Raw genomic sequence first — 16,603 nt, 5'->3', positions numbered from 1 at the left:
TATATCCCCCCCAAGCAGACACATCGATGGCTCTGAACGAACTTTATTTAACTCTCTGCAAACTGGAAACGATTTATCCGGAGGCTGCATTCATTGTAGCTGGGGATTTTAACAAGGCTAATCTGAAAACAAGACTCCCTAAATTTTATCAGCATATTGATTGCGCAACCAGGGGTGGAAAGACCCTGGATCATTGTTACTCTAACTTCCGCGACGCATATAAGGCCCTGCCCCGCCCCCCTTTCGGAAAAGCTGACCACGACTCCATTTTGTTGATCCCTGCCTACAGACAGAAACTAAGACAAGAAGCTCCCACGCTGAGGTCTGTCCAACGCTGGTCCGACCAAGCTGACTCCACACTCCAAGACTGCTTCCATCACGTGGACTGGGAGATGTTTCGTATTGCGTCAGACAACAACATTGACGAATACGCTGATACGGTGTGCGAGTTCATTAGAACGTGCGTTGAAGATGTCGTTCCCATAGCAACGATTAAAACATTCCCTAACCAGAAACCGTGGATTGATGGCAGCATTCGTGTGAAACTGAAGGCACGAACCACTGCTTTTAATCAGGGCAAGGTGTCTGGTAACATGACTGAATACAAACAGTGCAGCTATTCCTCCGCAAGGCTATCAAACAAGCTAAGCGCCAGTACAGAGACAAAGTAGAATCTCAATTCAACGGCTCAGACACAAGAGGTATGTGGCAGGGTCTACAGTCAATCACGGACTACAGGAAGAAACCCAGCCCAGTCACGGACCAGGATGTCTTGCTCCCAGGCAGACTAAATAACTTTTTGCCCGCTTTGAGGACAATACAGTGCCACTGACACGGCCTGCAACGGAATCATGCGGTCTCTCCTTCACTGCAGCCGAAGTGAGTAAGACATTTAAACGTGTTAACCCTCGCAAGGCTGCAGGCCCAGACGGCATCCCCAGCCGCGCCCTCAGAGCATGCGCAGACCAGCTGGCCGGTGTGTTTACGGACATATTCAACCAATCCCTATACCAGTCTGCTGTTCCCACATGCTTCAAGAGGGCCACCATTGTTCCTGTTCCCAAGAAAGCTAAGGTAACTGAGCTAAACGATTACCGCCCGTAGCACTCACATCCGTCATCATGAAGTGCTTTGAGAGACTAGTCAAGGACCATATCACCTCCACCCTACCTGACACCCTTGACCCACTCCAATTTGCTTACCGCCCAAATAGGTCCACAGACGATGCAATCTCAACCACACTGCACACTGCCCTAACCCATCTGGACAAGAGGAATACCTATGTGAGAATGCTGTTCATCGACTACAGCTCGGCATTCAACACCATAGTACCCTCCAAGCTCGTCATCAAGCTCGAGACCCTGGGTCTCGACCCCGCCCTGTGCAACTGGGTACTGGACTTCCTGACGGGCCGCCCCCAGGTGGTGAGGGTAGGCAACAACATCTCCTCCCCGCTGATCCTCAACACTGGGGCCCCACAAGGGTGCGTTCTGAGCCCCCTCCTGTACTCCCTGTTCACCCACGACTGCGTGGCCATGCACGCCTCCAACTCAATCATCAAGTTTGCGGACGACACAACAGTGGTAGGCTTGATTACCAACAACGACGAGACGGCCTACAGGGAGGAGGTGAGGGCCCTCGGAGTGTGGTGTCAGGAAAATAACCTCACACTCAACGTCAACAAAACTAAGGAGATGATTGTGGACTTCAGGAAACAGCAGAGGGAACACCCCCATCCACATCGATGGAACAGTAGTGGAGAGGGTAGCAAGTTTTAAGTTCCTCGGCATACACATCACAGACAAACTGAATTGGTCCACTCACACAGACAGCATCGTGAGGAAGGCGCAGCAGCGCCTCTTCAACCTCAGGAGGCTGAAGAAATTCGGCTTGTCACCAAAAGCACTCACAAACTTCTACAGATGCACAATCGAGAGCATCCTGGCGGGCTGTATCACCGCCTGGTATGGCAACTGCACCGCCCTCAACCGTAAGGCTCTCCAGAGGGTAGTGAGGTCTGCACAACGCATCACCGGGGGCAAACTACCTGCCCTCCAGGACACCTACACCACCCGATGCTACAGGAAGGCCATAAAGATCATCAAGGACATCAACCACCCGAGCCACTGCCTGTTCACCCCGCTGTCATCCAGAAGGCGAGGTCAGTACAGGTGCATCAAAGCTGGGACCGAGAGACTGAAAAACAGCTTCTATCTCAAGGCCATCAGTCTGTTAAACAGCCACCACTAACATTGAGTGACTACTGCCAACACACTGTCAATGACACTGACTCTACTCCAGCCACTTTAATCATGGGAGTTGATGGGAAATTATGTAAATATATCACTAGCCACTTTAAACAATGCTACCTTATATAATGTTACTTACCCTACATTGTTCATCTCATATGCATACGTTGATACTGTACTCTATATCATCGACTGCATCCTTATGTAATACAGGTATCACTAGCCACTTTAACTATGCCACTTGGTTTACATACTTATCTCATATGTATATACTGTACTCGATATCATCTACTGTATCTTGCCTATGCTGCTCTGTACCATCACTCATTCATATATCCTTATGTACATATTCTTTATCCCCTTACACTGTGTATAAGACAGTAGTTTTTTTTTTTTGAATTGTTAGTTAGATTACTTGCTCGTTATTACTGCATTGTCGGAACTAGAAGCACAAGCATTTCGCTACACTCGCATTAACATCTGCTAACCATGTGTATGTGACAAATAAAATTTGATTTGATTTGATTTGATTTGATTTATTAAATACAAATAAAATAGGTCAATTGTGCCTAGTTGGTTTAGACACAGAAAAAGACAGTAATATTCCTGCTAGCCATGATTGGCTGAGACAATGGATGGGCTGGACATGCCGAGAGATGAGATTGGATTGGTCTGCCATGTAGCATGGTTCTGTCTATAACATGAGCTGCTCCCTATGTGTACATAATCCTTGCTACCACAGCTTTTTTGAACGATGTCTTGAGGAACTGTAAAAGTGTGGCTCCCGTTCTCAACATTGCTGCCCGCTATCGACAAAGATCAGTGTGAAAAAGTTGTGATGGACTACTTTCTGGAGGACGATCGTGCCATTCTGACTCACTCTGGTTCTGAAAATGAATCAGACAATGAGGAAATGCATGATTTAGGTAGAAACATTTTTCATTGAACCAGACTGTAGATTCTTCTGATGACAGTGATGGGGAAGAAACGGCAATGATTGCAAATGTGGAAGGAGTCGAAAAGATAACACAGAAGGCTGTTGTATAAAACACCTGTCTCTGGATTACATCTTCAAACTACGGGCAACCATGGCATCCATGACAGAGAGCGAGAATGGTTCATCCATGTATATGGGCAAGAGTCTAGCAACATTTTCAGATATTATACGTTTCAGATTTTGTCATAAAGTCGTTATCCTTGCAAATTAAAGCATACTGTTAGCTAGCTAGCTACCGGTAGCTGGCTGGCTCACTAGCTGACGTTACGTGTATGATCTGTGCAGTAATATTATTTGTATCTCAGAAATCCATTTACATTGCTAGTTATAGCCTAATTTTAGCTAGCTAACTAACATTGAACCTAGTTGGTTAGCTTTAGCTACCTGCAGATTCATGCATGGAAGTATGGGTTGGGGTTATGGTTCATTGTTTAGCTAGCTAGGTACCTAGCTACATGTCTAAACAAATGACTCCACTATGCAAGTAACCATTTCACTGTACCGTTTACACCTTCTGTATCCTGTGCATGTCACAAATAAACTTTGATTTTATTTGATATAGTGTGTGTTTACCAGAGACGGTAATGTGAGGAATAACATGACCTGCATCAAAGTCAGATTAGGATTAGGGCAGAGGACTAGATAAAGTATATTTTTACTACTACTTTTTGCTACTACTTTCACCAGTTTTAATATTGAAATCTTTGGTTACTTACTACACTATGTTACTCTTTTTAGTACATGCGAATCCTTAAAGAGAAGGGTGGGGCTAAGGCTTAAAATGGTGTGAACGATGCTGAATGGGTGTAGACAAAGAAGAGCTCTCCAGTAAGTGTACCAAAACATTCAAGGCCATTTTCTCAAAAGTGGGTTTACAAGTTTATTAACCTTCAAAGAATATTTACTTTCCTATTGTTCCTCAACTGCAGTATATGATATACCATTTTCTAGCTCTGAAACTTTACTGTTAGCCAATTTAAAAAACACCATTTAAAATGTTGCTACATAGGACCGAGTCGAGGTGGTGGGTCACATTTAGTATGTAGTTAAGTAGTTTAGTAGTTAAGTTTTGTATGGTATGTATTAATGTGTGGATTTCCATCACCCATTTTGTATAATATGTTACAAATTACAAATTTATTATACAGTATGTTACCAATTTGTAAAACATACAATATGTAAAAAATAAAATAAAAATGGACAATATGTTATGAATTTGCAAAATGTATGATATGTTATAAATTCTAGCTAGGTGGCTAACCTTAGGATTAGGCTAGGAGTTAGGGTTAGGAGTTAGGCTAACGTTAAAGGGAAGGGTTAGCTAAAAGGGTTAAGGTTAGGGTTAGCTAACATGCTAAGTAGTTGCAAAGTAGTTAAAAAGTAATAAGTAGTTGAAAAGTTGCTAATTAGCTAAATTGCTCAAGTTGTCCACGATGAGATTTGAACTCGCAACCTTTGTGTTGCTAGATGTTTGCGTTATATGCCCACCCATCTACCTGACCAACCAACCACCCACCCTACATCTGTCTTATGTAACCATACCAAATGTAACATAACTTATGTGTCACACCCTGATCTGTTTCACCTGTCTTTGTGTTCGTCTCCACCCCCCTCCAGGTGTTTCCAATCTTCCCCATTATCCCCAATGTATTTATACCTATGTTGTCTGTCTGTTGCCAGTTAATTTTGTTTCATGAAACCTACCAGTGTTTTCCCCCTTGCTCCTGTCTGTTCTAGTTCCTGTTTTCTAGTTTTTCCCGGTTTTGACCATTCTGCCTGCCCTGACCCTGAGCCTGCCTGCCGTTCTGTACCTTGCCACACCACACTGGATTATTGTCCCCTGCCTGCCCTGACTCTGAGACTGCCTGCCATTCTGAACCTTTTGCTCCTTATCTGGATTACTGACATATGCCTGCCCTTGACCTGTCGTTTTGCCTGCCCCTGTACTAGTAGTAAACTTTTGTTACTTCGACCCTGTCTGCATCTGGGTCTTACCTGAAACGTGATAGTACAAACTGGCTAGTAACACCCGCAATACAGGCAACTCCTAGTGTGAAGCCTAAGCTGGAGACAGTCAAACTCTGCCTAGTTGCATAGGCTCGGTAAGAGGTGAATCTGCAGTCTTCGGAGACTCTCTGGGGAACTCGGGTAGCCTCGGATTCTCTCGGCAACAAAGCCGTCAGGGACTTCCGGGATGCCTCGGAGGCTAGGTCGAGTCCTTAGACGGGTGAGTGAAATCTCCTCTCCTCTCCTTCCTTCGTTCCTGTTGTCGCCCATCGATCCGAATGGTCAAGGCGATGAGCGAGTCGAGATCCGTCAGTAGTTCCCGGGCTGCAAGTTCGTCCTATACTTCCTCGTATACTCCGTCCAGGAACATGTCGAACTGCGCTTCTGTGTTCCAGGCTCTGGTTAATGATGTTCTCCGCGACATGTTGCATCGGTTCGTCTTCGTCTACCTCAATGTCATCTCATCTTCTCCTGTTCCGTCCAAGAGCACGTGCTCCATGTCCGACAGATTTGTTCCGGATGTTCGTTCCTGATGTGGTCTGCTCCTCAGTCCTGGAGTGGGCCCACTCCTCTAGGCTTGCCTGCCACCCGGGTTCCCGGCGGATCTTGGTCTTTGTGCGACAGCACTTTTGGTGGCCTACCATGGTTCCTGACGTATCCGCGTTCGTTGCCGCATGCACGATCTATGCACAGAACAAGACTCTTTGGCAAGCTCCTGCTGGTCTCCTTCAACCTGTGCCTGTCCCTGGTCTCACCTATCCCTGGACTTTGTCACAGGTCTCCTCCCATCTGAGGGCAACACAGCCGTAGTGGATCGGTTTTCCAAAGCCGCCCACTTCATTCCTCTCCCCAAGCTACCCTCTGCCAAAGACACAGCCCTGCTCATGGTGCAGCACGTCTTCCGGATCCATGGACTGCCAGTGGACATGGTCTCCGACCGGGGTCCTCAGTTCTCGTCCCAGTTCTGGAAGGTGTTCTGCACACTCATTGGGTCATAGGCCAGCCTGTCCTCCAGGTTCCACCCCCAGTCCAATGGCCAGTCGGAGCGAGCCAACCAACAACAACAAGTGGATTGCCACTTACAAGCTAGTCAGCGCATGCCCTGAGTATGCGTCCTGGTAATCTGTCTGGCCCTGTGGCCTTTTGAATGTTAACCTGTTTAAAGGTCTTACATTGGCTACAGAGAATGTGATCACACAGTCATCCAGAACAGCTGGTGCTCTCATGCATGGTTCAGTGTTGCTAGCCTTGAAGTGAGCATAGAAGGTATTTAGCTCGTCTGGTAGGCTTGCGTTAATGGACAGCTCGTGGCTGGGTTTCCCTTTGTAATCCATGATTGTTTGCAAACCCTGCCATATCCGACGAGCGTCAGCGCCAGTGTAGTATGATTCAGTCTTGGTCCTGTATTGACGCTTTGCATGTTTGATGGTTCATCGGAGGGCGTAGCAGGATTTCTTATAAGTGTCCGGATTAGTGTCCCGCTCCTCAAAAGCGGCAGCTTTAGCCTTTAGCTCAGTGCCGATGTTGCCTGTAATCCATTGCTCTTGGTTGCGATATGTACATACGGTCACTGTGGGGACGTTGTCGTCAATGCACTTATTAAGGAAGCTGGTGACTGATGTGGAAAACTCTTCAATGTCATTGGATGAATCCCGGAACATTTTCCAGTCTGTGCTAGCGAAACAGTCCTGTAACTTAGCATCTGCTTCATCGGACCACTTCCGTATTGAGTGCGTCACTGGTACTTCCTGTTTGAGTTTTTGCTTGTAAGCAGGAATCAGGAGGATATAGTTATATTCAGATTTGCCAAATGGAGGGTGAGGGAGAGCTTTGTATGCGTCTCTGTGTGTGGAGTAAAGGTGATCTAGTTGCACAGGTGACATGCTGGTAGAAATTAGGTAAAAAACTATTTCAGTTTTCTTGCATTAAAGTCACCGGCCACTAGGAGCGCTGCCTCCTGAGTGAGTATTTTCTTGTTTGCTTATGGCCCTATAATGTCCGTTGAGTGCGGTCTTAGTGCCAGCATCGGTTTGTGGTAGTAAATAGACAGCTAAGAAAAATATAGAGGAAAAACTATTCTAACTCAGGCGAGCAGAACCTTGAGGCTTCCTTAATATTATAGATCACGCAGCAGTTAACAAAGAGACAGACACCCCCTTTTCCCTGAGCGTCACTGACGCTGCCGTTCTGTCCTGCCAATGTATAGAAAACCCAGCTAGATTTATATTTACCATGTCCGGAGAAACATAGGATATTACAGTTCTTCAGATAACGTTGATAGGATAGTCTCGAACGGAGCTCATCCAGTTTATTCTCCAGTGATTGCACGTTTGCCAATAGAAAGGAGGGTAGAGGCAATTTTTTTCCACTCTCTGACGTAGTCTCGCCAGGTGTTCTGTATGCTGGCCTCTATAGTGCCGTCTCCTTCTTTGAGTGTCGGGGATTTGGGCCTGGTCCGGGATAATCAATATGTCTTTCGCCTCCGACTCATTGAAGTAGAAGTCCTCATCCAAATGGAAGTTAGTGATAGCTTTTCTGATGTCCAGAAGCTCTTTTTGGTCATTGGAAACAATGGCAGAAACCTTATGCACAAAAAAGGTTTTGATCTGCGCAAAAAAAATACACAAAATAGCATAGTTGGTCAGGAGCCTATAAAACGCCGGCACAGTTGCTTTTTGTTGAAGAGGCAGCAGATAACATTTGCTTGCGATCTTCTTTCTCCTGTGTCTGAATGAATTGGTGGCTATTTCTTTCTAGCTGGCAAAATAAGTGAACTAGATTTTGTTTGCGTACTGCCAAATGTCAATAATATAGCTAAGTTTGTCCCTGGTATGGGCTCGTAAAAATCCTAAACCTAGCCAGTTAGACAGTGATAGCCACAAGCTGTACTGAGGTGAGAGGGAGGAGAGAATTCACTTTCTGTTTCATCTGCTGGTGGCTAGCTAATTTTCATGCAAATTCGTTTTTTCCACATTTATGAAATTATATTTTTTATTCTATAAAGATTGTAATTATGTCAATATGAATATTGTAGAAAAATCCTCATAGCAGTTTTCCATACTAAAAAGTGAAGTGCCACTTGGTCCGCATTAGCTTACCATGTACAGTAGGCTACAGGCAATATATTACTATGTACAGTAGGCTACAGGCAATATATTACCATGTACAGTAGGCTACAGGCAATATATTCCTCTATCTTGTGACTCATACAATCTTGTGTTCGGAGCATTCTGGTAGTCTTCTTCATCTTCATACGCGGGGAGCATAAATTGTACAATTGTAAACTAACAAAGAATTTTTCAAGTTAGAACCCATGTATATATTAGATAATATACAGGTTCATTATCTGCTACCTGGACTTTAACCCCTACCCTAACCCTTACCCTTATCCTAACCCTTTTACATTTTTACTTCAATGGGGTGAGGTCAGAGTTGGGACATCCCAAGGGTTCTGTTTAGACTTTTCCGTTATGGTACCTTACTTGGCAATAGGCTGGTACACGTTATTCGCTCATTTAATTCATTCCAGTAGTAGACTAGGCTGCTGCTCACAACCTGAGGCAGCAGTGGAAACATTTTATGAGCCTTTGAACCCATATGAACACATGTAACAGCAGCAGTATTGCCTACTGTGCGCAGAGCTTATTTAAAAGCCAGGTTAAATGACATGTTGGACCCTATATGCCCGCTTGTCAACTATAGATTATTTAAAATAGTGAGCTTGACACATTTTCGAACTTGTAATAGACTACGCCTTTTGGCTCTCTCTTATCAGTATCTGTGCTAAAGGTAAAGGTGTGTCCCGAGTTTAATACACTAGTCTATTTCTTTTCTATGGGGAAGTGTGACCTAAACCTACAGCTTATTTAATAAGAAACAGGTTTTAATACAAATTTTAAAATGCAATATGCAGAAATAGCTCCAACATTTCCTGGTTGCTAAAATTCCAATAGTTCGCCTAATTTCAGTTTATGTAACAAAACAAGCATGTATTGTGAAATATATTTTCCATATCCAAAAATATTTTATTTTCAGCTGTTTGAAGCTGGTGTACAAAACCCAAAGAATAAAGAAAAAAATCAACAACCTAAGAACCGGTAGCATAGGAATAGCACACATAGAACATATCTACTGCTTCTTAGGCTTTCAATGAGAATGACAGATCTATAACACACATTTCTAAGTGAATTATGTTAGGTCGCACACATATTGCAGCATTAAATAAACCACGTTTAAACCACAACTAACCTTCTCACTATTACTGAGAAGATAATCATTATTATAACAAATAATAAATATGCAATATTGAGATGAATTTCTAGTATATCCTATAGGCTATTTTCAAAGATGGTTTTAAGGGAGAAAGTCAAAGCATAGAATTTGTTTCCCACTGATCACGGTGTGATTAGGCCTACTTTAAGAGCACCACTTGTTTTCTCTGGCATCCCAACATAAAGTCAGAAGTGTTTACAAGATGAGCTTAATAAAATCAACATCTCCTCCAAGGATTTGTAAATATTGCTGTGCAACTTGGGAGTTGGCAGTCTATCATGCTCTGCTGGCAATCTTTTAAGATGCAAAGGTAGCACATTATTTCTTATATATACACACTATTGAAACAGCTATGTATTTTCCGAAGTTCTATTCTGGTCTTAACAAGGAATCAAAGAGGGCCTAACAAAAGCAGAAAGGCCTTATAGGTTCTGATATGATCTTCAAAAGACCTATTGAGTTTCCTTGAGTATTGGACTGTTAATTATTTAGGCATGTCAGTCTGAAGTAAATGTATATTATTAGTCAATCATATTATTATGAATATGAATTTGGACTTGATGTGACATGGCTACACAGAGTCAAAGAGCAGGTGAAGAGGTGCACTGCCGAGGCGCACTATAGGCCTGGTGCGTGGTGCCGGCACTGGTGGTACCAGGCTGGGGACACACACCTCAGGGCGAGTGCGAGGAGTAGGAACAGGGAGTACTGGACCCTGGAGGCGCACTGGTGGCCTGGTGTGTGGTGCCGGCACTGGTGGTACCGGGCTGGAGACACGCACCTCAGGGTGAGTGCGGGTAGGAGGAACAGGGCATATTGGACTGCCGAGGCGCACTATAGGCCTGGTGCGTGGTGCCGGCACTGGTGGTACCGGGCTGGAGACACGCACCTCAGGGTGAGTGCGAGAAGCAGGAACAAGACACACCGGGTTGTGAAGGTGTACTGGAGACCTGGTGTGTATAGCCGGCATCAAATCTTCCGGAACTTTAACACAAGTTTCAGGCTGAGTACAGGAACTGACACAGGTGGCATCGGACAGCTAACACGGCTCCTACATTTATTTCAAGCCATCCCTTTAAATACAGTGTATTTTTTTGTTATAATTTTGCCGACAGACTCACTACAATATATCGACAGAACTGGGCATTCTATGTTGTATGTCTAGTTTGTCTATTTCTATGTTGTTTTAGCCTGATATGGTTCTCAATTAGTGCCAGGTGTTTGTCGTTGTCTCTGATTGGGAACCATATTTAGGTAGCCTGTGTTGTATTGTAGTTCGTGGGTTATTGTCTATGTGTAGTTGCCTGTGGCTGCACTCAGTGTCATAGCGTCACGGTCGTTTTGTTGTTTATGTGTTCTTCGTGTTTTTTCGTCATTCAATAAAATAATGGATTCACACCACGCTGCGCTTTGGTCTACTCCATGCGACGATCATGACAATATTCGTCTCCGTTTCAGTACCAATTGGTAGATTTAAAAAAGTGATTGATCAATTTGAAGAAAGGAGTTCAACAACAGGTTGAAACTGAGTGAAAACATGGTCCTTGTGGATGTTTCAAAGCCTAAAATCACATTTTAGGATTTTTAATGAATTTATTTGCAAATTATGGTGGAAAATAAGTATTTGGTCACCTACAAACAAGCAAGATTTCTGGCTCTCACAGACCTGTAACTTCTTCTTTAAGAGGCTCCTCTGTCCTCCACTCGTTACCTGTATTAATGGCACCTTTTTGAACTTATTATCAGTATAAAAGACACCTGTCCACAACCTCAAACAGTCACACTCCAAACTCCACTATGGCCAAGACCAAAGAGCTGTCAAAGGACACCAGAAACAAAATTGTAGACCTGCACCAGGCTGGGAAGACTGAATCTGCAATAGGTAAGCAGCTTGGTTTGAAGAAATCAACTGTGGGAGAAATTATTAGGAAATGGAAGACATACAAGACCACTGATAATCTCCCTCGATCTGGGGCTCTACGCAAGATCCCACCCCGTGGGGTCAAAATTATCACAAGAACGGTGAGCAAAAATCCCAGAACCATACGGGGGGACCTAGTGAATGACCTGCAGAGAGCTGGGACCAAAGTAACAAAGCCTACCATCAGCAAGGATATTGAAGATGAAACGTGGCTGGGTCTTTCAGCATGACAATGATCCCAAACACACCGCCCAGGCAACGAAGGAGTGGCTTCGTAAGAAGCATTTCAAGGTCCTGGAGTGGCCTAGCCAGTCTCCAGTTCTCAACCCCATAGAAAATCTTTGGAGGCAGTTGAAAGTCCGTGTTGCCCAGCAACAGCCCCAAAACATCACTGCTCTAGAGGAGATCTGCATGGAGGAATGGGCCAAAATACCAGCAACAGTTTGTGAAAACCTTGTGAAGACTTACAGAAAACATTTGACCTCTGTCATTGCCAACAAAGGGTATAAAACAAAGTATTGAGATAAACTTTTGTTATTGACCAAATACTTATTTTCCACCATAATTTGCAAATAAATTCAATAAAAAATATTTTTTCTCATTTTGTCTGTCATAGTTGAAGTATACCTATGATGAAAATTACAGGCCTCTCTCATCTTTTTAAGTGGGAGAACATGCACAATTGGTGGCTGACTAAATACTTTTTTGCCCCACTGTAGGTTCTGTTTCAACTGATCACTTTTACGCTCAACATAGCCAATTCATATAGGCACTCGCTCCGGAATGGGAAAAATATCCTGTCTATTTTATTCAGCTAGTTAAATTGTATTCTTCTGACTATAAAATCATATAAAATAAGGACGCAGGACTTATACACATATCTTGCTAAATTAACAAGCCTACAGGCTATGGCATGGCGCATAGCCAGATAACATACAATAGCCCAAATCATATTATGTTCTTCTGAAATAAATGTTCTTCATATCATGTTTCTTTAGACCTGCCTAAAATAAAGAAAGGATTTATTGTGATGGTGTACGCGTGGAGGCCTTGTATGCGTGGAGGTCTGGAGATGCTAAATGTGTTTATGTTTATTAACGGTCAATTACCGTGAGGCTGGCAGTCTTTTGCATGACAATAACCATCTGACAAAAATTGTATGACCGCCACAGCATTAGACCAGACCATCTTTTATTGGGATGGGCTGGACAAAATTGACACAAAAAAAGTATGTGTAGATTAGTAGATTCGGCTAATTCAGCGACACCCACTGCTGACATATCAAATTGAGCACACAGCCATGCAATCATCATAGACAAGCATTGACAGTAGCATGGCCTTACTGAAGAGCTCAGTGACTTTCAACGTGGCACCGCCATAGGATGTCATCTTTCCAACAAGTCAGTTCGTAAAATTTCTGCCCTGGTCAACTGAAAGTGCTGTTATTGTGAAGTGGAAAGTTCTAGGAGCAACAATGGCTCAGCCACGAAGTAGTAGGCTACACAAGCTCACAGAACAGGACCACCGAGTGCTGAAGCCCGTTAAAATCAACTGTCCTCGGTTGTACACAAGCCTAAGATCACCATGTGCAATGCCAAGAGTGGCTGAAGTGATGTAAAGCTCGCAACCATTGGACTCTGGAGCAGTGGAAACACAGATGCTTGGAGAACGCTACCTGCCCGAATGCATACTGCCAACTGTGAAGTTTGGTGGAGGAGGAATAATGGTGTGTGGCTGTTTTTCATGGTTTGGACTAGGCCCCTTAGTTCCAGTGAAGGGAAATCTTAACGCTATGGCATATAACGACATTCTAGACGATTCTGTGCTTCCAACTTTGTGGCAACAGTTTGTGGAAGGCCCTTTCCAGATTCAGCATTACAATGCTGAAAGCGATGTCCATACAGAAATGGTTTGTTGAGATCGGTGTGGAAGAACTTGACTGGCCTGAACAGAACCCTGACCTCAACCCCATCGAACACCTTTGAGATGAACTGGAACACCGACTGCGAGCCAGGCCTAATCGCCCAACATCAGTGCCCCAACCTCACTAATGCTCTTGTGGCTGAATGGAAGCAAGTCCCTCCAGCAATATTCCAACATCTAGTGGAAAGCCATCCCAGAAGAGTGGAGGCTGTTATAGCAGCAAAGGGGTTGCCAACTCCATATTAATGCCCATGATTTTGGAATGAGATGTTCAGCGAGCAGGTGTCCACATACTTTTGGCCATGTAGTGTATGTATTAATTTGTGGATGTCCATCACCCATTTCGTATGATACATTCCAATTACAATTCATATTATATGTTATGAATTTGCAAAACGTACAAAATGTTACAAATTCTAGCTAGGTGGCTAACTTTAGCTGGCTATTGTTAGCTAGGCTAGGGGTTGGGGTTAAGGTTAGCTAAAAGGGGTAAGGTTAGGGTAAGGGTTAGCTAACATGTTAAATAGTTGCAAAGTAGCTAAAATGTAGTAAGTAGTTGAAAAGTTGCTAACTAGCTAAAATGCTAACGTTGTCATGATGACATCTGAAATTGCAACCTCTGGGTTGCTAGACGTTTGTGTTATATGTCCACCCATCCAAACGTAAGTAGCAATCTGTTTTATGTAACCATACCAAATTTAACATATCCTACTAATTTGAGTGTCCCGGAAGTACATTCACTATGTTACATCTAGTCTATGAGAACAGGCTGCAACAACTTATAAAGTAAAATGCAACATCCATTTATGGTCAGCTATGTATAAACTCTAACATTTGTTTATCCTGCAATTCTGCAAGATGTCCTTCAATTGGTTATTCATTTGTCTTCTTCTAATAGACTACCACAGTATGAGTCATAATACCCATCAAACCTAGCGGTCAAACAAAGAAATGGTTCCAATCGTTTTTCCACCATTCATTTTTTTTAAAGAAACACTTTCATGTAGGCTTACCCTGGCGTGACGTTTTGATAACCGTGTAAATCTCTTTAGGATAAGGTGACTTTTATCAATATATTCCTCTGTATTTACCTCCCCAAAATTAAATGCTAATTAGCTATCATAAAGAACTATAAATGCCATGATGATCTGGATGAGACTGCCGAATCGAGGAAAAGGTAAGAATCTCTAGAACTACAAATGCCATGATGATCTGGACGAGACTGCCGAATCGAGGCAAAAGTAATAATCTCTGGATTAACTATCCCATATATGCCATCTACCAGACACTTTTATCCAAAGCAATTTACAGTCATGCATGCATACATTTTACATATGGGTGGTCCTGTGAATCATACCCACTACTCTGGCGTTACAAGCGCCATTCTCTACCAACTGAGCTACACAGGACCGTTACTATCTAATGTTGGCTACATTTAGTAATTAATAAATTGGCCCCCCAAAAAAGTAAATGGACAATTCTATGAACTCTCTTGTGAAGTTTAAAATTGACACAATACCTGTTAGCAAATGTATCAGCTAGAGATGATGTGCAGGAGCTTGTATGATGTCTACTTAGCATTTCAGAATCTGAGAGTTAATAGAGCTGAATATATTGAGAAAAGTCACCTTGTCTGAGAGAGATTTACACGGTTATCAAAACGTCATGCCAGGGTAAACCTACACCAAACACAGCCCTTGTTTTAAGTGTTTCTAAAATCCCCTATGGGAAAAATTAATGGTGGAAAAACGATTGGAACCTTTTCCGTTTGACCGCTGGGTTTTATGAGTATTATGACACCTCCACTGTGGGGCTCTATGCTTCTTAAGCAGGTTGACATTTATTGGGATTGGTCCTTGAGGCAGAACTGAGCAATTTCCACTAGATGGGACAGCTGCTAAGTCAAAATTGGCTCTATTGTAAAAATGTATGCAAACAAAAATGAAAGTAAAGACTCACCCATTTTGAATGTTATATTGTTTTTGTGCATCTCTGAGCAATGTTTTATCGATTCCTGGGGTCATTTCATGTAGGCTATTTGAGCTATTGTCGTTCAAGCAGGCAGAAATGAGGCCCATATGACGTAGCATTGTGATACAGCCACTCTTAACTACACTGGAAGTTAATAGGAATATTACATTTAGATCCCCAAAATGTTTATCATACATGTCAGATTTCAATACTGGCGATGTTATAACGTGGGAGGTTGTCTTCTCTCGAATGAAAGATATATCATATTTTTTGCGATATTTTAACCTCGAGAAATGTGTAATTTAACAGAGGGTCCACCACATTTCTCCTATTTGTTTTATCAACTGTTACTAATGATCCTCAACAACAACCACACAGCCGTGGCGGCATTTACAGAGGAAGCAAATGAAGGTAAACAAAACAATGTAAATAAATGGAATGATAATGTAGGCAATACCAACTGAAGGGAACTAACAGTAAATTGGCAGTTGAATATGTGTGGTTACTAGACCTACTGACGGTCGATACTGGCAGTGGCTAAAATTTAACATAATAGAAATAGGAAACAGAAAAAGTCAGGGTAGCCTATAATTAAGACATTTGAGAGTGCCTATTCCAGCAAGTTAAAAGGCCGTAAAATTTCAATTCATAAACTTTACTGTTGATATGCTTCAGTTTGCTGTCATATGACTGGTTTTGTCTCCAGTGATTATAAGATCAAATATATTGAACAAAAATATTTAAAAATATATGTTTATGGAGTTAGTCAATTGAAACATATTTATTAGGCCCTAATTTATGGATTTCACATGATTGGACAGGGGCGCAGCCATTGGTGGGCCTGGGAGGGCATAGGCCACCCACTTGGGAGCCAGGCCTAGCCAATCAGAATGAGTTTCTCCCCTTAAAAGGGCTTTATTACAGACAATAAATACTCCTCATTTTAGAGTGGCCTTTTATTATCCCCAATATAATGATAAAGCTGTTTAATCAGCTTCTTGAAATGCCATATCTGTCAGGTGGATGGATTAGTTTGGCAAAAAATAAATGCTCACTAACAGGGATGTAAACAAATTTGTGCACTAAACTTGAGAGAAATAAGCTTTTTGTGGGTGTGGAGCATTTCTGGGATCTTTTATTTCAGCTCATGAAACATGGGATCAACACTTTACATGTTACGTTTATATTTTTGTTTGGTATAGATCTAAATCAAGTTATTTATATTTACAATTCCCTTACCCAAACATATTACTAATTTACCTA

The sequence above is a fragment of the Oncorhynchus tshawytscha genome, linkage group LG06 (assembly GCF_018296145.1).
Source record: "Oncorhynchus tshawytscha isolate Ot180627B linkage group LG06, Otsh_v2.0, whole genome shotgun sequence".
Taxonomy (NCBI): Eukaryota; Metazoa; Chordata; class Actinopteri; order Salmoniformes; family Salmonidae; genus Oncorhynchus; species Oncorhynchus tshawytscha.
Note: the sequence above shows the minus strand (reverse complement) of the source record.